Consider the following 25,367-nt stretch of genomic DNA (forward strand, 5'->3'; position numbering starts at 1 on the left):
ATGTTCATCGAACCTAGAATTCGTGTATTACATGGGCAACCAAAACCAAAATTGAGGAAGACAAGGATTGCCATCCAATTTCTATAACCCATTATGGAAAAACCACTTGAATTTTTCCTGGAGTAACCAAAGGGCTGGAACCAGTAACACTTACGCCCAACCTAGACCGACCCAGCCACCTGGTTTCCCCAAACAAGTTAAGAAACCAACCCAAGCTGAACCATCCAATAGCTTAGAGAACCTATTGAAGGCATACATGGCAAAAAATGACACCACTCTAAGGAATTTGGAGAATCAAATAGGCTAACTTGCAACTGAACTCAGAAACCGACCACAAGATGTTTTACCTAGTGATACGGAGAATCCAAGAAATCCAGAGAAGGAGCATTGTAAAGCATTGACATTAAGAAGCAAAAAGACATTAGAGCCCAACACCATCGAATTTGAAAAGGAGCCAGCTGATGCTCAAGGCTCAGAGGAAGTTCAACCGAGTGTTGAAATTTCAGTTTCGCCGGAACCTGAATCTGCAAAATTTGATAAGGTAGCTTCTGAACTAGCTAATTGTGATAAACTAACAACTTCTTTAGATGCAGAATTGCCACAAAAGATGAATCAACCAGTTTCAGTAAAGAAGCCTCCACCACCCTACCCTCAAAGACTTCAGAAGTAGAAGTAGGAAATTCAATTCAAGAAGTTCATAGAGGTACTCAAGCAACTTCATATCAACACCTTGTTGGTTGAAGCACTTGAACAAATACCGAACTACGTCAAATTCATGAAGGATATCCTGTCTAAAAAATGAAGACTTGGAGAATTTGAGACGGTGGCCCTGACAAAGGAATATAGTGCATATCTTCAAGACAAACTACCCCCAAAGTTGTAGGATCCTGGATGTTTTACCATACCTTGCAACATTGGAGCAACATATTGTGGTAAAGTACTATGTGACTTAGGTGGGAGTATCAACTTGATGCTCATGTCAATATTTAGAAAGTTAGGGATAGGTGAAGTTAGACCTACTACGGTTACACTTAAATTAGCAGATCGATCCTTAGCACATCTAAAAGGAAAAATTGAGGATGTATTGGTACATGTAGAAAAAATTATTTTTCCTGCTCACTTTGTGGTTCTAGACTTTGAAGCAGACAAAGAAGTGCCAATCATCCTAGGAAGGCCTTTCCTAGCAACCAGAAGGATCCTCATTGATGTGCAGAAGGGCAAGCTTACTATGTGTGTTCAGGACGATCAGGTAACATTTAATATTTTTAAGTCTATGCGATTTCCTAACATAATTGATGATTGTTTTGTAGTTTCTGGTTTAGAGGAATTAATCGTAGAAAAGGAACTCAACTATGTTGAGGACCCATTGGAACAAATTTTGACATCAGACCTTCCAAATGATGAAGAGGAGTATGAATACTTAGCTTTGCTAGAAGCTAATCAAAGGGGATTTAATTCGTAATCCCGCTTTGAATATTTAGAGTTAGAGAATAGGGATTATGCCCAACCAAAAGCATCAATCGAGGAGCCACCTAAATTAGAACTCAAGGTACTTCCTTCACATTTAAAAGATGTTTATTTAGGTAGCGCTTCTACTTTTTATTTGATTGTTTCAGTGGAATTAACCATTGAGTAAGAAAAGAAACTCATCCTAGTATTGAAACAATTAAAGAAGGCTATCGGATGAACCATAGTCGATATTCGTTGTATTAGCCCATCTGTATGCATGCACTAGATCATCCTAGAAGATGGAAAAAAAAAGATGATTGATGGACAACGAAGACTGATCCCCATCATGAAGGACGTCGTAAAAAAGGAAATCATCAAGTGGTTAGATGCGGGTATAATTTACCCCATCTTAGAGAGTTAGTGGGTAAGTCCGGTCCAGTGCGTACCAAAGAAAGGAGGTATTACGATCGTTGAGAATGAGAATAACGAGTTGATACTGACTAGAACAGTTATGGGATGGAGAATTTGCATTGATTACCAGAAGCTGAACAAAGCGACTAGGAAAGATCACTTTCCTTTGTTATTTTTGGACCAGATGTTGGATAGACTTGCGGGGTGAGACTATTACTGTTTTATCGATGGATACTTGGGGTACAATCAGATTACAGTAGCAGCGGAAGATCAACACAAGTCAACATTCACCTGCCCGTATGGTACATTTTCATTTAGACGCATGCCATTTGGTTTATGTAATGGACCTGCTACATTTCAAAGATGTATGATGTCTATTTTTATTGATATGCTTGATAAATACTTGAAAGTCTTTATGGATGATTTTTCAATATTCGGAGATACATATGATGATTGCGTAGGCAATCTAGCCAAGGTACTAAGGCGATGCGAAGAAACAAACCTTGTACTCAACTGGAAAAGTTTCATTTCATGGTACAAGAAGGTATTGTTCTAGGGCATCGGATAACGAGACATGGAATCGAGGTAGATAAAGCAAAGGTAGACGTTATTGAGAAACTCCCACCTCCAACATCTTTAAAGGGTGTTAAGAGCTTTTTGGGCTATGCCGGTTTCTATCGAAAATTTACCAAGGACTTCTCCAAAATTGCTAAACCTTTATGCAAATTATTGGAGAAGGACACGACATTCAAATTTGATGAGGTGCTTAAGAGCTTTCAAAGATTTGAAAAGTCGGTTAGTTTTGGTACCCATAATCCCCACACTAGATTGGGATTTGTCATATGAATTGATGTGTGATGCAAGTGACTTCACGATAGGAGCTATCATGGGCCAGCAAAGGAACAAAGTTTTTCATCCCATCTACTACAAAAGTCGAACTCTGACAGGAGCTCAACTTAATTATACGGTAACAGAGAAGGAGTTACTTGCTATTGTGTTTTCTTTTGACAAGTTTTGATTTTATCTTGTAGGTACCAATGTGATGTCTATACGGACCACTCGACAATTAAGTACTTACTTGCCAAGAAAGACGCTAAGCTGAGATTGATCCGATGGGTACTTCTACTTCAAGAGTTTGATCTAGAAATCCAAGATCGAAAGGGAGTAGAAAACCAAGTAGTAGACCACTTGTCCAGGTTGGAGCCGCAAAAAGGGAATTCTCAACTTATACATATCTAGGAGACATTTCCAGATGAACATATACTGAAGGTAAATCATGTCTATAATACCCCTTGGTTTGCTGATATTGCTAACTATTTAGCTTGTGGTTTGATGCCGGTTGATAAGACGTATCATCAAAGGAAAAAGTTCCTTCACAATGTGAAGTACTATTTCTAGGAAGAGCCATACTTGTTTAAAAAGTGTGTAGATCAAATGATCAGGAGATGCGTGGAAGAAGATGAAGTACATAAGATTCTATAACATTACCACTCAGCTCTGGGTGGGGGACACTTTGGAGGTACTCGTACTGCGGCCAAAGTATTGCAAGTCGGATTCTTTTGGCCAACACTATATAAAGACGTGTTTGCTTACGTAAGGAGTTGTGATCGATGCCAAAGGGTTGGAAACATCACCAACAGAAATGAGATGCCTTAAACAAACATCATTGAGGTAGAATTATTCGATGTTTGGGGTATTGACTTTCTCGGTCCTTTCCCTCCTTCTTTTGGTCACAAGTACATATTGGTAGCGATAGACTACGTGTCTAAATGGATTGAGGCTGAGGCATACCCAACAAATGGTGCTAAGGTTGTGATGAAGTTTTTGTAAAAGCATGTGTTCATAAGGTTTGGAACCCCAAAAGCCATCATCAGTGATGAAGGGTCCCATTTTGTGAACAAGTTGTTGAAATGGTTACTTGACAAACATGGAGCGAAGCACAAGGTTGCCACAGCTTACCACCCACAGACGAATGGGCAAGCTGAATTGGCAAACAAAGAGATCAAAAGCATACTCGAGAAGGTAGTTTGCCCGAACTGACAAGATTGATCCAAAAGACTGGACGATGCTTTATGGGCTTACAGGACAGCATACAAGACACATTTAGGGATGTCACCCTATAGGTTGGTCTTTGGGAAAGCTTGTCATTTGCCCTTGGACTAAGAGCACAAAGCTTACTAGGCTCTTCAACAACTCAACTTGGATCTTAAGCTTGCTAAAGAGAGACGGATGCTCCAACTCAATGAGTTAGAAGAATTCTGAATGTTCTCATACGAAAATGCTAAATTAATCAAGGAAAGACTTAAGAAATGGCATGACAAGCACATTCGAGTTTGAGAATTTGAAGTAAGTCAGCAAGTCTTGTTATCCATAAGGAGTTAAAATCACGTTAAAATCAATTCCAGATTAAGGTTCTTTCCAGGTAAGTTAAAATCACGTTAGTCCAGTACATTTACGATTCACCGAGTTTATCCATAAGGAGTTGTCGAACTTCAAAGTAAGGGAGGTAATTTTCGAGTTAATGCTCTGCGCTTAAAACATTACCGGGGAGATAAAATTGAACTAGATCAAATCCCGTTCATTTTATCAGATGATTAATTTTTCTTGTTTTCCTTTTTAATAAATAATTTAGGGTATATTTTCGAGATTAGTATGTTTAAATAAATTCTGTCTAAGAGATTGAAACTTAAGCGAGACCGATTGTGACCCCTCCAATCTTTCCTGGAAATTGATTTTAACATCATTTTTCGAGAAATTATTCCCTAAATGGAAAAATAAATTTTTAGTTTTTCAAATAAAAGGGTCAATTTTGATCCAAGTTTTAAATTGCAACTCAATTTCAAATTTTCTTTAAGTATAGGTACTTAATTGAATTGTTTTCAAAATTTGGTTGCTCTTTTCTAAATATTAAAAATTAGATGTCTTGTTTTATGAATGTTTTCAAAAGACATCTAGAATAAATGTTTTAATTTAATAAATAAGATGGTAATCATTAATATATAATTATATCCATTATAATATATATTAATTATTATAAATTTGATCATATTTTATTTAATAAGTACTTATCTTTAATAAATAGAAAATAATAATTTAATATGCATTATGTTAATTATTAATTGTTATTAACTCTATGTAGAATTAGAACTTAGAATATTTTAAGTATTAAACTGTTCTAAGAATTCTAATTAAATTCCTACTCCTCTCACTATAAATTTCACCCACCTTTTTCATTTTTTTCACTCATCCCTCAATCAAACCTAGCGTCCAAAACCCACCAAATCATCTAGTGTCGCAGCTCCCAACTCCCTAGCCACAACATCGCCCGATAGCCCCATTCGGACAACAGCTCACGTGTGTATCAGCAGCTCACGTTGCTACTCCGGCTCGCGCCAGACCGACTCTCACGCACCTACTCGCGCGTGCCAATGCACCAACCCTGCTGTTTGCCTGATAATGCCGCCTACTGCCTGTTTGTTGTCGACCCGCATGGCACACGCATATCTTGCTACTCCCTAGCATGTCGTTGCCGCCTTGCTACTCACACCACACCCTCAAGGCACCCTACAAACATCCCTAAACCGACCTTTTTGGCTTTAGATTTATTTTCTTTGAGTTCTTAACTTTTATAAAAAAGGTGGTAAGACAAAATTTTCTCCTAAATTTTAATTAATTAATTAATTAATTTTTAAGTTTACTGAATTATTAATATTTTATACTGATTAAATTTTTGAGAAAATATGTGTTTTCATCTTATGTTCAGGTTAATCATGCCTCGCAAGAGAACTCGTGCTTTTGCTCAAATTGATGAATCACAAAATAAATTCCACTGTAAGGAAGCCAAAGTGAGATACGAAAGTATTTTCAAGAATCAACAGATGTATCCAGAGAAGGGCTTTACACTAAAAGAAAGCAAGTATATTGATTTCATGGCGCGCATCTGACAAGTTGCTAAAGCTCTCAATTGGGAGTTTTTTTGTGAGAAAAGACCTAGTGTAGACGAGGAGTTAGTTCGTGAATTTTATGCGAATTTGATCTCAAGCAAATTGGTGGAAGTTTCTCTTCACGGAATCAAGGTACTAATAACCTCAAACGCTATTAATGAATTCTTTGAATTACCTGATTTCAAAAATGACGAATATTCTTCCTTTATGAGCAATATTAAGTCTGAAAATCTGCAAGAACTTCTCAAGGAACTTACAGTTCTAGGTCTAAGTGGACTGTGTCAAAGTAAGGAATTCACACTTGTCGCAGAGAATATTTGACACCACTAGCGAAGGTATGGTTCTATTTCATTCGATTCAACCTTATTCCTATTTCACATGGGACTACAATTTCATTAGAGTGAATGGTATTATACTCGATTTAACTAGAAAGACCATTGATGTGGGAGAAATCATCTTGAGAAAAATGCGGAATTGTGCTACTAGACGTCCTGGCCTAGCTTACCTCCCCTTTACAATAACCATTTTGTACTTGAAAGCTAAAATTCTTGCAAACGTAAAGAAGATAGGGTATAGTCAGGGTACAATTAAATATTGGGACCTTTACCGGATAGTCGAAGACTCTGTTCTACAGCAACAAGTTGAAGAAAGCGAGGGTCTCGAAGAAGAAAAAGATCCTATAGAAATCGCCAATACTATCAACTGAAATTCTTGATAAGGTAGAACCAATGGCACTAGTAACCGAACCTGACGTTGCAACTTCAATGTTTAAGACTCAATCGCCTCGCCTAGATCTTCGAGATGAGCTGTGAAAGTTGATGGACATAATGCAACATATGCAGTGGCAGCAACAAGCTTACTGGAGATATTAAAACATACGAGATGACTAAATGAGAAGTGCTCTTACGAAAATATACAATGACTCATTTATTTTTGTGCCTGAGTTTCTAGATTTCATAATTGAACCATGGAGTCTACAATCAAAGAGGGAGGAAAGTGATTCATGCAAAAACAAAGACAATGGAGCAAAGGATGAGTCAGATTTAAAGGGATCTGCAAATAAATAAAAAGGGGGGATCTTGACTTTATTTTATTTCTTTTCTTAGGTTATTTAATATTTTAGGATTAGGTTTTACTAGGAATTTTTATTTTCGCATAATAAAACAAGAGGTGGAATTCATAAATAAAAAATAAACAAGTCGCAAAGTGCAAAGTGTGGCAATAGATATATATACATGTCTAGGATTGGATCTAGAGAGAGCTTGGTACTTAAGCAGTCAAGTTGACTCACCTCCTATTTTCTAGAATCCTACTGTAACACCCCAAACTAGACCTAGACGTTATGACCATATCTGGTGTGTCACATTGAAGTGTCTCTCAAATTTAGACTTGTTGATAAAACTCATTTCTTAAGTTTGGAAACCTCTTTAGTAATGTTTAACGGAACACTTAACCAAATGTTTGCCTTATTAATTGCTATTATTATATTAAGTTGATTTAAAATGCAGAAGCATTTGAAAACTCTAACGTTTAAAGTTCGTGTCTTTGAAAACCGTAATTATTTTGAAAATTCATTTTCACCTAACTAGCAGTATAAAATATGTAAGCAAATCCCAATTAAAGTTAAAAACCAAATTAAAGGCCTTATTACAAAACAAAACCAAACTTATAATTTAAAGTAAAATAAATGCAAATGTAACAGTAGCAGTAGTGTGGCCACCTCCGAGTCCCTCGCAGCACCGAATCGTCTATGGCTGAAGATTACTCGCACAGTTAAGAGAAGAGGGTGAGTTTACGAAACTCATTGTATAATCCCATATCAATCAAACAGTAAACAACATACAAGAGCGATGCAGGCACAGGCCCTATTCAAAGGATGTGATGCAGTGAGGCCTTAGCCCAATTCGATAATGATGTGGGCCTTAACCCAATACAGTATCATTACAGTACAAAAAATGCAACCCATCCCAATCCAGCCAACACACCACTCCGTACTACCAACACACCATGTGGGGATAAAATCGACCCACCCAGCCAACACACCAATATTGCAGTGAAACTGCCAATAATAAAATCACAGCAAATCTACTAGTAACAGTATACGTGGCAAAGCCACCAGTAGGTCCACAGTCGTCTTGGGCGACCCGTACGGCCTTATCAGTACAGTACACTTCCTCCAAATATAACAACCCTACCCCATGCAATATGTCGTGACATAATATCATACGTGTATGCAAAATGTCATGCTCAATCGTAGTCATACATATCATAAGGCCATAACAGTCATTTCATCTCCTAGGGGTATAAAGATCATTTTACCCTTAGGGGTATTACGGTAATTTTACCCTTAGGGGTATTTTAGTAATTTTACCCTTTGAGGGTATTTCGATAATTTTACCCTTCGAGGGTATTTTAGTAATTTTACCCTTTGAGGGTATTTCGATAATTTACTCATGAATCTCAGGTTAGGCTTGCCACTCGAGCGATCGTACGCCCATGTGGTCTCAAATACCGTGTTAACGGCTTTTTGGCTTTTCGCTGATCTACGGTTGCAGTGGGTGATTACACACCTGATTACGAGAAACGCGCAAACCTCCACGGACACCAACCTAGATTTCATCAAATCACAAGTCAGCCGTTAAAGCAATACACCCTATTAATAACACTTAAACCACACACCATCCTTACCTTGCTTGATAGAGGGTGACTTAACTCCTTCAATATTCCCAACCGAAAATGGTCACCCACTTAATGATTACCTGTACCACAACACAAATCTTCATAAACTAACTTGGCCAAAATAGTGGCCAAGAGGAGTATTCAATTTTAATGAAAAGAAAGAAAGAGAACCAATTTTAAACAAAAAGTGAAGAGTATTCAAACTTTACCGATAACCAGGAATACTTGCAGCACCGAGACAGTAAAAATAGTGAAGAGAAGATCGGTGTAGAGGAATAGAGCAAAAGGTGATAATCGGCTGAACCACACTCCAAATAGAGAGATCGCTCTCAGTCAAAAAGAGAAGAAAATAATAAAAGGTAAAATAAAATCAGAACAGAAAGAAAGAGAGGGATAACCTGTCAAAGAAAAAGAGGAGGAGGCTTTTCGCCGATCTACGGTTGCAGTGGGTGATTACACACCTGATTACGAGAAACGTGCAAACCTCCATGCACACCAACCTAGATTTCATCAAATCACAAGTTAGCCCTTAAAGCAAGACACCCTTTTAATAACACTTAAACCACACACCATCCTTACCTTGCTTGATAGAAGGTGACTTAACTCCTTCAAGACTCCCAACCGAAAATGGTCACCCACTTAACTATTACCAATACCACAACACAGATATTCATAAACTAACTAGGACAAAATAGTGGCTAAGAGGAGTATTCGATTTTAATGAAAAGAAAGAAAGAGAACCGATTTTAAACAAAAATTGAAGAGTATTCAAACTTTACCGATAATCAGGAATACTTGCAGCACTGAGACAGTAAAAATAGCAAGGAGAATATCGGCTCAGAGGAATAATGCAAAAGGTGATAATCTGTTGAACTACACTCCAAATAGAGAGATCGCTCTCAGTCAAAAAGAGAAGAAAATAATAAAAGGTAAAATAAAATCAGAACAGAAAGAAAGAGAGGGATAACCTGTCAAAGAAAAAGAGGAGGAGAGGTCAGAGATTCGGCCAAGGGAGAGATGGAAAGGGAAAAGAGAAAAGGAGGATTTAGCAGCAAGATGAGAGAGGAGAAGAAAGGAATATTCCGCAAGTAGAAAGAAAAGAGAAAAAGAACACAAAATAGAAATAGTGAACAAAACCCGTGAAGAAACTTGCCACAGTTCAACACTAAAAGCCAATAGCTGCCAAATGAAACTGACAAAACCAAGACAAGCAAAAAAAGAATCAACACAAAAATCGATTACCCAAAAATGCCTAAGCCAAATTCGGCACAACCTAACCCCAGCCGAATTTCCCAAGATGAAAGGCTCCCCAAATGGCACAACACTCCCCCCTTCTCAAATTCCTTGATTTTCTCCTAAAAACTCTCCCCTTATCCTTCCTTGATTCACTCCACCTATTTCTCGTCTACTCCCTCTATGACCAGTTCAAACTCCATTTAGTAATGTTCTAGTCCAACTCCACCACCTACCCAGGTTGAGCAGCAAAATAAATACTCCCATACGTAACCCAGGACTTGAACCTCTGACCTCATAGTTACACCACACGCCACCTTGCCACTAGACCACAAGCTATTTTTGTGTCATAAAACCAACACTAATATTTATATGGCCTATATGCCTATGTCCAGATTCATTTAAGGGAAAAACTAAAAATTCTACCAAGGCCAAGACTTGAACCCAGGCTCCTCAAATACTCCCAAACACACCCAAATTACTTAACCACTGAAGCAAACAAGTAGTTGTGACAAATCATGCAAAAATTAAAGATTTGAATTTTAGGGCGTTACACCTACCCGGTGTATAGTATTTATTCACTCTTAAACAATGAGGACATTGTTCATCTTAAGTAGGGGGACCGAAAAATTGAAATTATTTCCACTCAGAATAAATTTTTCTTTCAGTTATGATTAGGTTATATTTTTTTCAAAAATCTGAAAACTTGTTAAGTATGCTAAACTTTAGTATGAATAAAGTTCAATTATTTCAATAATTGTTATGTTAATTGAAATATGACCTAAATGTGTTTTTAATAAAGCATGAAAATAATACCATAAAATTTTTAGTTCCTTAGGAAAGCTAGGCATGCATGAAAGTTTAAGTCTCTAGAATTGACTTAGTAGTTTCTTGAGGCGAAATCCTAGGAAGCATGGAATGTTGAAAATGGTTTAGACAACTTTTGTTTGGACCGTTTGAGCCTTTCAAGCCACCCATGATGAATTTTTATCCCTTGAAACCCAACTTTAAGACTATATGGCCTAATTCTATTTGAACCCTTGCAATATTTAGCCATCATTTTTCTCGTAATTATCTTTAAATTTTCTGAAACACTAGACTCAATGCTATTCAGAATGTTCCTTGAAAATAAGTTTGGGGAAGTTGAAAAGAATTATCAAATGCTCAAAAAATTGTAATCTATACAGTAAAATGCTCATGTAAAAAAAGAAAGCCTATGTGCTTGAAAGAAAATAGATGTACAAAAGAGCATGTGAAAGCAAAGTAAGTTGGTGTATTGAAGATAATTATTCTGAAGGTCCGATTGAAGTTGAGTCTAGGGTTTTTAGCCTAAATTTACCTATCTTTTACCCACCCCTAGCCTAGCTACATTACAACCTTTTTAAAGACCTATTGATTCAAATTTCTATGCTACCTACATTAGTGGAAAGAAATTGCTATGTTCAACATATGAAGGCATAAGTTAAACTTAATGATTGCAACTTTCTTGAATAAGGGAATAAAATCAAATTGGTAGGAATTTAGCATGTCTTTATTGAGAAAGAACTTAGTCTATTTTTGCTATCATAATAACAATTGAGATTAATTTGAATGATATGTATACATAAGTAGCATAAGTATCAAATTTCTTGTTTTTTGAGCATAAGTATACTTAAATCATGATTTTTGGGAAGAATGTTGTTCTAAAGAAATTTTTCTAAGGTGTTTTCGAGAAATTCTGTCCAAATTTGTGCATTACTTAGGACGAGAAATGAATTAAGTTTTGGGGTGTGGAAACACGAAAATATACACACTTTTTCATGCCCTTTTTAACTCAAATTCATGCAGTTTAAGAAAAATTACTGTTGAAAAATATTTAATTATTATAAAATAATTAAATTGTACTTAAATTATTAGAATTTTTAATTTTACTTAATTTTATAATAAATTTTGATTAATTTTGATCATTTTCTACAGATTCGCACAAAGGGCGAAAAACGGCTCGGCAAACACTACTAGAAGCACAAAACTGAGAAGCAATTTTGAAGCATAAAGGCGAATTAATTTTTCAGCCTAAGACGGTCCAAATTATGTGTATTAATTCATAATATAATTAATTTTAATTTTAATTCAATTTAATTTGGGTTAAATAAATTATTATTAATTAATTATGAAAAGTGGCCCTGTTGAGCTGAACCGAGAAAACCGATCCAACCGAGCACTTGGCAACCCAAAATCATCCCACATACTGAATCAATCAGTTGCTTGACTGATTATGTAACTTGCAAAATGACCCTTGAAGACTCCTACAGATTGCATTCAAACCCCTCCACTATTTGTGTCTTTCTAGATTTGCCCCTACCTTAAAATAGCAAGTTTGAATTCTTCAAACTTGCCACATGTGTGGCCAGCCATGGGGGGACCCTATGGCTGCTGATTTTTGCTAATTTTAGCATCCATCTCAACCTATAAATATCCCCTTTGCTGTTCACTTCAAACACATCTCAACCCTTCTCATCTCTTCACTTCAAGCACATTTCAACACACGAACTTCATTCCTGATAAGAAAAACCCAAGTTTAGTAGCATCTTATTCAATAATTAGAAAAAAATAAATAAATGAAAAACACAAATTTATGTTGTTATCAAATTCCCCCCCTCACTTAGTCGATGTTTGTCCTCAAGCATGATATTCACTAAAAATTATTTGACAATCCTTTTTGAAATCCAACCCCCTTTCTTAGTCAAGTATAATGCAAACAATTAGGTGAATCAAAAATAAATAATTACTAGACTCAATCAATAAGCATTTTATAAAATCTCGAACAGTATGTCAAACTCAACTACTTCACTAAATTTAGGTTTAATCAAACTTGCAAGACAATCATAGTCAATATCTATTTTTAATTTTATTATATATATTTTTGAACTTATTTGTGACATGGTCAAGTATTTTAATGCGAAATGAGATGGCATTCCAAACACCTCACCCCGATTACTCAACTCAACATGTTCTCTATTTTTTTAAGGAATTTGAGACATAACCAAAGCTTTTGATGCGAAATGAGATGACAATCCAAGTACCTCACCCTGGTTACTCAACTTGACATGTCCCTAATGAATTTATTTCTCTTTTCTTAAGGCAGCTCGATTAGCGGAGTGTTACAAGTTTTGGCTCGTCGCTCAAATCTTTTGATGTAAAATGGAATGAGAACCCAAGCACCTCATTTCGATTACTCAATTCGGTCACATTTTTGAATCTTCACTCTTAACAAAGCCATTAGCAAATTTTTATTTATTCATTTTTTAATTTAAATAAGTACTTTCACTAAGCAAGTTTAAAAGGGTCGACAATTTATATGAAACATTGACTAGGCCATAACATTTTTAATTCTACAAAGTATTTATTGATCAAGTAAGCAATAGTTATTCATGACTCACCCAATTATTTAAATAAACTTAGCATAAGAATTATAGGCTCATTTTTGAAACGAATTGAGGAACTATCTTAGTGAATGAACACATGCAAAGAACAAATAGCATGGCATGTCCCCCACTTAGCCCACATTGCCCTCAATGTGCGAAAAAGAAAAAAACCAAAAGTTGAGGATAAAGTGTACTCCCCGTGTATATTTAATGGGTCGGAGTACGATAGAAGTGATCGCTTTGTAGTATGGTGAGGATGCTTGAGATGTTCGCCTCCATTGTTGCTACTCGAGTATCAATGTGATTAAGCAGTTCTTCCACAACAGAAGGTGGTTGTTCCTCTTGTCCTCTAGCAAGTGGATCGCATGTTCGTCGGTAAACTATATTGCTTCGAGCGGTTTGTGTACCTGGGGGAACAAAATAAAATACAGTAGAGGTGCCAACAAGGAAACCCATAGAATCCAAACAATATTCATCGAAAGGATCCATATTATAAGCATATGTTAGCGATAAAAAATCAACTCTGGATGGAAGAATATTCGTAGCTAAATGTGTGATGTAAGGGCCAAGTATGAGAGGTCGGTGAGCTCGAATTACAGCATGAAAACTACGTGCAAACCAATATCCTAAATTGACCCTAAAACCGGAATGTATGCACCATAACAAAAATAACTTTGTCTTAGTTAAGACTGACGTGGATTCATTTTTGCCCGAATAATTAAAAGTGAGAAACCTATGAATGTACCTTAGGGTCGGTTTATGCACTAGCAAAGCTTTAGAGGTCTTAGAATTGTAAGACTGGGATACTGAGTTAGTCAAAATTGAGTAAGCTGAATAGGAATTGAAATCACTAGGTATCTATAGAAGAGCAGTATGGTACGAGTCAAACTGAACATCGTTAGGGATAACGAAACCCATGGCTATGTTAAAATCAGAAATAGATAGTAAATGAATGACCAAGCAACCTGATTTTAATTATGTTATGGGTTTCAACAGTCCAAACTGCAGATATATCAAAGCTAAATGTTGCATAAAATTTGAACATGAGTTCATAATTTGCAGCATAGTAAATATTAGCGTATGACGTCCAACCAATAGCAGCGAAAATTAAACACTGAATCACGCATGTTAAGTGTATTAAAGGTAAACAGAAAGATATATTTACATACTGGAATTGGCTGATGTTGAATGTTCTCGTATCTTGCACGGTGTTTCGATGTCGTCAAATTTAGAGACCATCAAAGTCTCTGTTTTGGCGACACTGTATAAGTTCAACGATTCAGCGTCATTATGACCTGAAGTGTTAACTTTGCCTAAACGACCTGTAAGAGACGTTAGTAACGGTAAAACATGTTGTAAATTTGGAACGTTATACCTTATTTCGTTAAAAGCGCCAGGACAAACTTGTGGACTTTCTATTTCAATCGATGTCGGGCTTCTTTGACGTTGGAGTCGACTCGGTCAAGCAATATGTATCGATGGTGGTTCTGGATCTTCCCCATCAAGGTCGATGACCGGTGGTACTAAAAATCAGTTTCGACCTTGGTTAAGCGCAACCGAGAATTTGTCAGCCAATTTGTTTCTAGTGCAAACCATGGTCCATTTTTGGGCTCAAAAATCAATCGGCAGTGATTGTGTAGCGATGAAAATGGCAATGAATGGTTGAAACGATGTTGGGGCAATTTGTGTAGAGTATTTTAATCGTTTCTTTTAAAGTTGGGAGGGGGTTTTGAAGGGCAGCGGTAATTGGGAAAAAGGGTGAGGTTTGTTGTTGTATAGGTGGCGTTGGCTTTTGGGAAGTTGGTGGTTGTTAAGGGTGAAGTTTTGGCGATGGAGGAACTCTATCGGTGGTGGTGCACAGCAACGAAGATGAGGGAGTGGTGAAGATGGGATGAGCGATGGTGTTTTGGTGAAGAAGGGGGAGGTTTTGGTTGGTCAAGTGGAGGTGCTGGTTAATTGAGCAAGCTCGGTGGTGAGAGGTGTGAATGGAGGTGGAAAGACGATGATTTTGGCTTCCGAATGATGGTATGTTGATGGAGAAGTGGTGGAGATGGAAATGGCAGCGTGTGACACGGTGGCAGCTTGATGATCTAATAGCGTTAGGGTTTTGTTTGGGGAAGATGGGTGAAGAAGAAGAAGAAGAGGGAAAAAATAAAATAAAGAAGATGGGGGTTCTAAACGTGGGGTTTTTTATTTGTGTTTTTTTTCTTTGTTTTTCATCATTTTTCTTTTTTGGGCTTAGGTTGTTTGAGCTTCTTTTTTTTTCTTTCTTTGGTCTACTTGGGTTCTTGAAATTTTGGGTTTGGGTATGGGTTTATTTATTTGGAGAAAAATGGCAACACTAAACGTGACCGTGCCCACGCCACGACCAGATCCCAGTTTCTAGATAAATGACAGCCTCTATCCACGTTTCTGAAAAATGACACAATAAAATAGATTAAGTACTATATTTTATTCTCAAACTAAACTTAAACTTAAAATCATATAAATTAAGACAAATATGGGTTGCCTCCCATAAAGCGCATTTGTTTAACATCGTTAGCTTGACGACCTATAAATTTACTCGTCTGGCTCTTTGAAAAATAATTCCTCCATAATGTGTATTTGGAAATTCTCATAAAAGGATTTCAACCTTTGACCATTGACTTTAAAACATTTCTCAAATTCCTCACTTTTAATTTCAACTGCACCATGAGGAAATAATTTAGTAATAATAAAAGAACCAAGCCATTTGGTTTGAAGTTTACCTATAAAAATCCTCAATGCGGGGTCGTAAAGTAGCACCTTTTGACCTATTGAAAATTGTTTGCGGGATATTTTCTGGTAATGGAACACCTAGGTTTTGTCTTTATAAATTCAAGCGTTTTCATGTGCATCACGCCGGATCTCTTGAAGCTCTTGAATGTTTAATTTTTGATAATCATTTGCGGCGTCCAACTCCATGTTGCATTGTTTAACATCCCAAAATGCCTTATGTTTTAACTCCGCTGGAAGGTGACACGGTTTACCAAATATGAGTCGATAATGGGACATTCCTATAGGTCCCTTGTAAGCAGTAAGGTATGCCCACAATGCACCGTTTAAATGTAGGCTCCAGTCCTTCTGATCTGGTTTCACGGTCTTCTCCAAAATTGACTTTATTTCGTAGTCAAAAACTTTCACTTAACCTTTTCTTGTAGGTGATAAGTTGTGGCCACACATTGTGTAACCCCATTCTTTCTCAGTAATGTATCGATTACCTTGTTGCAAAAATGCGTTCCTCGGTCACTGATTAATGCTCTCGGTGTGCCAAACCTGGAAAACATAGAGTTGTTTAGAAAATCCACTACAATTTTAGCATCAGTACGATGAGTAGCTTTAGTTTCTATCCATTTAGACACATAATCTACAGCAAGAATAATATAAACATTATTAAACGACGAAACAAGCGGTCTCATAAAATCGATGCCCCACACATCGAAAATTTTGCATACATGTATAAGTGTTAGGGGGCATCTCATTCTTTCGGCTTAAATTACCCACTTTTTGGCATATTTTGCAAGTCTTACAAAATAAGTAAGCATTACAAAATATGTGTGGAAAAAATAATCCACATTCATGTACCTTATATACAATGCGTTTAGGATTGAAATGCCCTCCACAAACATAAGAATGAAAAAAAGTTAGGATAGATTGTACTTCAGTCTCTGTGACACATCATCGGATTACCCAATCGGAATAGTGTTTCCATAGGTATGATCATTCGAAATATAATATCGTGAGTCTCTCTTGATTTTGTCCTTTCTAGAACGTGATAAGTTGGAAGAAACAATACTTGTAGCAAGGCAATTTACCATATCCACAAACCATGAGTAAATTGCCTGGGCTAATAGTAGATTTTCATCTGGGAAGTCATCTTTAAGAATGGTGTCTTTTGGAAGCGGTATTCGGCTCAAATGATCAGCTACCAAGTTCTCACACCCTTTCTTGTCTTTAATTTCGAGATTGAATTCTTGTAAAAGTAGAATCCATCAGATCAGTCTTGCTTTTGCCTCGTTTTTCTTGATCAATATTTTAACGCTGCATGGTCAAAAAAAACAATAATTTTAGTGCCTAATAAATATGATCTAAACTATTTCAAAGTAAAGACAATAGCTAATAGTTCTTTTTCAGTGGTTGAGTAGTTGCTTTGGGCGGCATCTAATGTTTTAGAGGCGTAGGAAATAATGTAAAGTTTTTTCCTAATTCTTTGGCCAAGGACGACTCCCACAATTTGGTCACTTGCATCGTACATAAGCTCGAAGGGATAATCCCAATTTGGTGGTTATACTATGCGAGCTGAAACAAGCTTTTGCTTGAGAGTGTCAAATGGTTCCTTGCATGTTCGACCAAATTCAAACTCTTTGTCTTTCTACAAGAGATTGCAGAGTGGTCACGAAATCTTTGAAAAATCCTTTATAAAACGCTTGTAAAAACATGCATGACCAAGAAAACAGCAAATTTCCCTTACAATCATGAGGTACGGAAGTGAGTTGATAACATCAATTTTGGCCTTATCGACCGTGATCCCTTCAGCGTAAACAGTATGTCCTAAAATCAATCCCTTATTTATCATAAAATGGAAATTTTCATAATTTAGAATGAGATTAAATTCTAGGAATCTTTCCAAAATTTTAATGAGGTTTGATAGGCAATCATCGAAAGAATTACCATATACTTTGAAATCATCCATAAATACCTCAATTATTTTCTAAACATAGTAAAAAAATATGTTTACCATGCACCTCTGAAATGTGGCTGGCACATTGCAAAGTCCAAACAGCATTCGTCTATAGGCGAACGTGCCAAAGGGACACGTAAACGTTGTTTCCTCTTGGTCTTCCGGTGTCACTGAAATTTGGAAAAAAACCTGAATAACCATCAAGGCAGTAGTAGTGAGTTTTTCTAGCTAAATGTTCTAACATTTGGTCCGTAAAAGGGAGTGGAAAGTGGTCTTTTTGAGTTAAAGAGTTCAACTTCTTGTAATCTATGCAGACTCTCCACCCGTTTTGGACTCGAGTGGGAACTAAATTACCTGCTGTATTTTTAACTACGGCATACTATTTTCTTAGGTACCACATGAACTGGACTAACCTAGTTACTGTCAGAGATTGGATAGATCATCCTGATGTCAAGTAATTTTTTAACTTCTTTTTTCACAACATCCATCATTGGTGGATTAAGACATCTTTGAGTTTCTCTCTTTGGGCTCACATTTTCTTCTATAGGAATTTTGTGCATACAGGTTTAAGGACTTAACCCTTTTATGTCGGCGATCATCCATCTGATTCCCCCATCTGATTCCATCATTGGTAAAGTGTTTCCATTACCCAAATAAATGTACTTTAAGTGTTCTAGTAATGGTTTAAGTTCTATTTCTAGGGCCTACAAAATTGAAGGCAAAAGTTTAATTTTAGAAGGATAAAGTTCAAAATATTTACCTTGACTTCTAGTAAATTGTGGAGCCTCCATAAGAACAACGGTTTCATGAATTGGTCCTCTAAACGTCATTAACTCCTCTTATTTATCCATCATTTTGAGCTCTATACTACTACAAAGCATAGTTTGTAACCTATCTTTTTCATGATATTCAAAATGAAATTTCGTTAGTGGTTCAATAATAGCAATACTAGAAATATTCGACATTGTACTAGGTTGGCCCATCGCCTCATAAACATTAAATTTTACCACCTCTCCGTAAAATTACATAGTGAGCGTTCCACTTCAAACATTAATTTTTGTACATGCGATGCTTAGGAATGGCCTCTTGAGTATAATATCGAAAGAATTTCTTGAGTGACTGTCCTTCATGTTGATGATGTAAAAACCTATAGGAAAAATTAGTTCATTTACCTTGACTTGGTCATCTTCCAACACCCCTTCTGGATACACACATGACCTATCTGCCAATTGAATAATCACCCCTGTTTCTTTCAAAGGGCCTATTTTAGCAATTTGAAAATAGATAAAGGCATTACATTAATATATGCTCCTAAGTCACACGTGGTTTTCTTTATACCAATATTACCTATTCTGCAATATATAGAAAACATACATTGATCCTTACAATTAAGCGAGATTTTCCTTTGTATTACTACAGAGACGTTTTCTCACTGTCGAAACCATTTTTATTTTTGGAAAAAAAAATTAGTTGTCGATGAAAACGGGAGGCACCACCAATATTTTATTGAGGTGTGATTAGATCACCTAAAATAACTTTGGTCTACGAGTTTTAGAAGAACAGGTTCGGGAGTCAATTACGTACGAGGAAGGATTAGCACCCTCGTAACGCCCAAAATTTGGTACCAAGTTGCTTAATTCGTGTCTTAGTGCCGAGAGTTAATAAATACTATCCTTAGTTAAATTAAATTATTTATTAAGACTTTCTCATTTTGAAAAAAAATATCACACCCAATGCGTTAGGGCACAACATTTTATTCTCATCAAGATGAGTTAGTCCAAAAAAACTCGTGTAATAAAATTTAAGAAAATATTTAATTGTTCAAAATTTATTAAGAAATCGTAGCCCAATACGTTAGGGCACGATTTCTTAAAATCCCAAACATTCAATATTTCCTTTATTTTTTATTAAAAATCTTTATCTCGAGAAATCAACGTGTCACATTCAATACATTAGGACACAACATATTAAATTCCCGATGACAAGTTTTATTTTGTTTGATTAAAGAGCAATTCTCGATTATTAGATTTAACGAAGAAAATTGGAACCCAATACGTTAGGGCTCAATTTTCTTGAAAATCCTAAATACGAGTATTATCTCTATTTTGAAAATTTTCCATTTTAAATTCGAGTAAAAGATGACGTAATGTTATATTGAAAGTATGTATAAATGTCACGATAACAAATACAACAATGACATAGAAATAATATAAACAAATAAATAAACGAAATTAATATACAAAAAAACAATAATCCATGACATGCAAAGTATCAAATAAATGAACAAAATGTAAATGAAAACATAAATCAATAAACAAATGAAGGAAATAAAAATAAAAAATACAAAATATATACATTGAAATTATGAAGAATAAAAGACATAGATATGATTTACATAAAAATTTTGGATTATAAATTTATACAAACAAAATACATAATACAATAAAGAAAATATATAAATATATACATATAAATTATAAAATATGCATTAAAAATATAAGTATGTATTTAAGCATTTTCAAAAATAAAAAACATAGATATATATGTATATATATAAATATAAAAAATATTCATTAGAAAAATATATAAATATATACATGTACATATATATAAAAAATATCTACATATATATAGATTATAAAAAGATAATTACATATATATAAAACAAATAATAATAATTACATATATCGAAATTAATTAATTTAGAAAATATATATATAAAAAATTATGAAGAATAATATAAAAATATACGTATATACATATTTATCAAAATAAAAAATATAAAAGTGTATATATATGCATATAAAAGTTAGGAAATAAAAATGTATATGTATATAAAATGTAAATATATATATGTATATAAAAGTTATGCAAATAATAAAATATATATATAATATGTGCATATGTTTATGAAAGTTTTATTTTAAACAAATGTATGTATAAATATTATTGTAAAACAATATGCGTATGTATATATATAGTAATAATAATAATAATAACTTAATAACAAAAAATCAAATTTAATAAAAATAAATAATAAATAATAAAAGACTAAATCGAGCTTTGACGTAAATTCTGGGCCTAAATCCGCAAATAAATGAAGTCGAAAGGACCCTATTGAACACGCCAAAGAAAATAAAAACGCAAGAGAGAGAAATTTGAGGGAATACTCTTAAGAATTATTATTACTTCCAACTTCCCTCTACTACAATAAAGGGAGAGGCATCTATTTATAGTTGAGCCTCCCAAATCCAACGGTACAGATTAATTATATCAACGTCTAAGATTAAAAGGTATCTACAAATTAAATCTCTAAGATTACAAAATCATATCTTCTAAGATTGTATATATCATATCTAAGATTACATATCCTTGAAGATTATGTTTCCATATGTGAGCCCGGGCTAAAATTGGGTATTACACTCACATTTGCCCACTTGTTTCCTTGGAATTTATTTTTTCCAGTGCACAATTTCTTTAAGAATTGTGTATAGCGTGGAACTTGTTTCATTGCATCAAGTAAGGGAATGTTAATTTCTACCTTTCGAAATGTCTCAAGGATTTCTTTTTCCTCTCGTTCCTTCTTACCTTGGACGAGCCTTTCAAGAAATGGGGGTGGTACAACGAACGACTTTAATGGTGCTGACTCAATGGGAGCTATCGGTTCTAGTTCTTGTCCTTCCCATTCAGTTCCGTGATCACGATGTGTGCTAGGTACTAGTTCTAGCTTTATTCCATCTTTTAATTTGTTCTCCAAATGACTAATTGTAAGCGTTAGCTTACTTATTTGTTGATTTATTTCTTGGAAATGCACTTCAGCCTTTGTTGGAACTTTTTAGTGCTAACAGCTAACCTCTCTACTATGGTTTTAGGAGATGACTTTGGAGGTTGATACTGTTGAGGCGAAGGTGGCCTTGGTTGATACAGTTGATTATATTGAGGGTTCGACCCATAGCTTGGATTTGGGTGGTCCCTCCACCCTACATTGTACGTGTTCAGATATAGATCATAACACTTTTGAGGTGGCCCCGAGAAGTTCCTAACAACATCTACTTGTGTTGTTGTGTCTTCATGGAAAACTGGACACGATTCGGTTGGATGATCAGGCATGGCACAAATTCCACATAACCGAGCTGGGTTCATTTTTCCTGTAACTAAGTTTTTAACTACATTAGTAAGCTCATCAATCTTATTTACTAAGGATGAATTACTTAACTCATGAACCCTTCTCGTAGGTTCCATAGATGGTCGATATTGTTGAGAATTTGTGGCCATGGTTGAGATTAATTCCCTCGCTCTTTATGGCGTCATATTTACAAGTGCCCCTCCACTAGCAGCATATATCATTTTCATTTCCATTGGAAGTAACCCCTCATCGAAATACTTCAAAATCGATTGTTTAGTTAGGTCATATGGGCAACTTGCACACAACTTCTTGTATCGCTCCCAATAGTCATAAAGTGACTCCGTCTTTTTTTTTTGTATTCCAACAATACTCTCCTTAATTCGGCTTCTCGAGCTACTAGGAAAAACATGTCAATAAACAAATGAGACATATTAGACCATGTATTAACAGATCTTGGAGGTAAATAAAATATCCATTTTCTAGCAAAGTCGGCTAATGAAAAAGGAAAAGCTTGGAGTTTAATTTGATCCTCGGTTACTCCCTCTAGTTTCATGCTTAAACAAACCGTGTCGAATTCCTTCAAATGATTGTGAGGGTTCTCATTTTTCAAACTGCAAAAACTGGGCAATAAATGAATTAAGCCCGATTTCAATTGGAACGATGTTTCGCCCGTTGGAAAAGTTATGCATAGTGGTTATTGTTCATCGGCTGCTATTGCGAGTTGGCGTATAGTTTGATCTACCATTTCGTCTGGTTTGTCAAATGAGAAAATATCTTCGGTATAATATCCTACTTCAAAGTCGGGTTGTGGTCGTTTACCGCGTCGAATAGCTTCTTTTGGTAATGTTTGAGCCAACTTCTCTGTTTCCAGTTCAAATTCTAGAATCCCCGATTCTAACCTGGTCATAAAGAAAACAAACAAAAAAAAATTCCAATCGTCGGCAACGGTGCCAAAATTTGATGGGCATCGAAACCACCAAATATAAATTCCTATGACAAAATTACACTAAATAGCAATATAGAGCAGTAGGGTTGTATCTACAGGGACTGATTATCCAATTTTTCCTTTTTCTCGTGACTAGAATTATTGTCACGGTACAGTCATGCCCACGACCTGTGCGTTGCAAAATGAAAAATAAAAGGGGGTTTTAAGTTGATAGAGTAGATAAAATAAATAAATATGTAATGTAATAAAATGAAAAAATATTCAAAATTGAAAAAAAATTTAAGCAAATAAAATATTTTAAAGCTTAGCCTTAGCCTCGATACACCCCGAACTTGAACCGATCCTTGAAAAGAGGTTTTTCCTTCCAATCGATAAGTTGGTTATAACGATCAATGACACCTCAAGCTACCAGCTTTTCCACTTGTAGTCAGTTACGGTATGACCTGTAAATTGACCATTGTCGAATTTCTAACCATATGACACGTGCCTGTAATTTAAGACTTCGACAGCCTTGCAACCTGAAAAGCCCAACTTGAATCAACGAACTCAACTATGTGGGTCATTTAAATCTGATCACTATCTCCCTTGATGGAATCCAACTAGCTTTTTCCAATTGAAAATGCCAATTTGTTCACAGGATTTTGAATACAGCACAACCGACTCAACTTCCCAACTATACGCCAAACGATTCCAGCCCAACATGTGCTTTTTGAATTGAAATTGAATCAACTTTAAGAGACAAACTTGTACTATCCCATATGCCGGAGAGATAGTGAATATTGAATTGCAAAGTATTTGTGTGGGTTCATATGTCACGATTACTTTTTCGGAGCGATAACCTGACTAAGGCTAAAATGGACTTAGTTAATCATGAAATAAATCATTCTAGATGGTGTATAGAAATGGTTTTAATGGGAACTGTGGAAAGTGGAAAGGGGAAAGGGCTTGGAAGACAAATTAACCAAATTATTAAAATTTGAAAAAAAAATTGGCAGAATGTCAAATGCTTGCTGGTGTAGAAAATGAAAAGAAAGAAAGGAATATTTTTTATATTCAAAGCCAAGTTCGTCTCGTGGTTGTAGCCACCAGTTATTTTGTAAACTAGAAATTATATAGGGTTTTCCTATATATTTTTACCACATTTTTACTTAATAAATATGTTCATCTTGAGTAATTGTTATAAGAATAAGTGCATTTTACTTAATTAGTAATATTGGACATGAATTTATAAAGTATGTGAAACTTTGCTTAATTACATGATTTTTGTACATATTTTATATTATTTCATGTTAATTTATTAATATGTGATTTTTCAATATGTAGGAGGACCATTGAGGATGTGATTAGTGTGAATGAAACATGGACATGTACAAATCAATTCATATAGGCAGCAAGACCATGCAACTTAAGTCATAAGGTTGATAATTTGACCCAGTAAAAGATGTGCTAAAAGATGGACATGTTTGCTAAATTATTAGACTGAGAAGCCGTCCAACAAGGGGGGAATTAAAGCCCAGTTTTGGCACAAGTAGATGGCTGCCCGAAAGTAAGCTTTGGGGTATTTAATTGAAGGTCTTTAAAATTGGAAAATAATCAGAAATCAGCCTAAAAACTTTGTTGTTGAAATCGTCCACCCTATGGTTATTAATATCCTTAGTTTGAATTCAAAATGAGGGGACTAAGTCATCCCCTTTTGCATGAATTTTGACCACCCATATGTGAGAGAAAAAGAATGAATTTAAATTCTATTTTTAGCAAACTCTACCCCTTACCTTCACCTATAAATACCATGCACCTATCACTTCTCAAATCATCCCTCATAACTCATTTCTTTTCTCTCATTAGAATTTTCTCTACATTCCATTTACCTTTTCCTTCCCCTTGCATTGCCGCCCACCTCCCTTTCCATTTTTTAGCCAACAAAAGCTTTGTCAAGGCATTTTTTTGGTCGGCTACCTTTGGAACTCCTTAGCAAAAAAAACATAGAGTAGAACGGAGAAGAACATTAGTCAGAATAGATTCGGAAGGCTGTTGAACTAAATAGAGTTTACTATTTCTTCTTATTATTTATTTTAATTATGTTTACTTTGTGTTTATTGATTTTAACATCAACTATGATATTTTAAATCCTATTTTCTAGGATCATTATGTTAATTCAATAAGATTTGTTTTATTCATGTTTAACATGTTTGTGCCTCAGTCGATCATGTTTTCAATTAAAATCATGATGCATTTCATTCATACGTGATTGCGTGCACTCAGATTAGCTGAGCGATCCTAACTAGACGACGGCTAGTAGACACATAATTGAAAAGTGAAATGCTCAATTTAGATCATTAAAATCGACTAAGTTGAGGTTCATAATATCTTTAGTTAGCTCTATTATCTTGCACAATTTTTAGGTTTATGTGATTAAACTGTTGCAAGCGTAAATGTCCCTATAACCTCGCATAAATACTAAAAAAATCTTAATTAA

This window comes from Gossypium raimondii, chromosome 5 (genome assembly GCF_025698545.1).
Source record: "Gossypium raimondii isolate GPD5lz chromosome 5, ASM2569854v1, whole genome shotgun sequence".
Taxonomy (NCBI): domain Eukaryota; kingdom Viridiplantae; phylum Streptophyta; class Magnoliopsida; order Malvales; family Malvaceae; genus Gossypium; species Gossypium raimondii.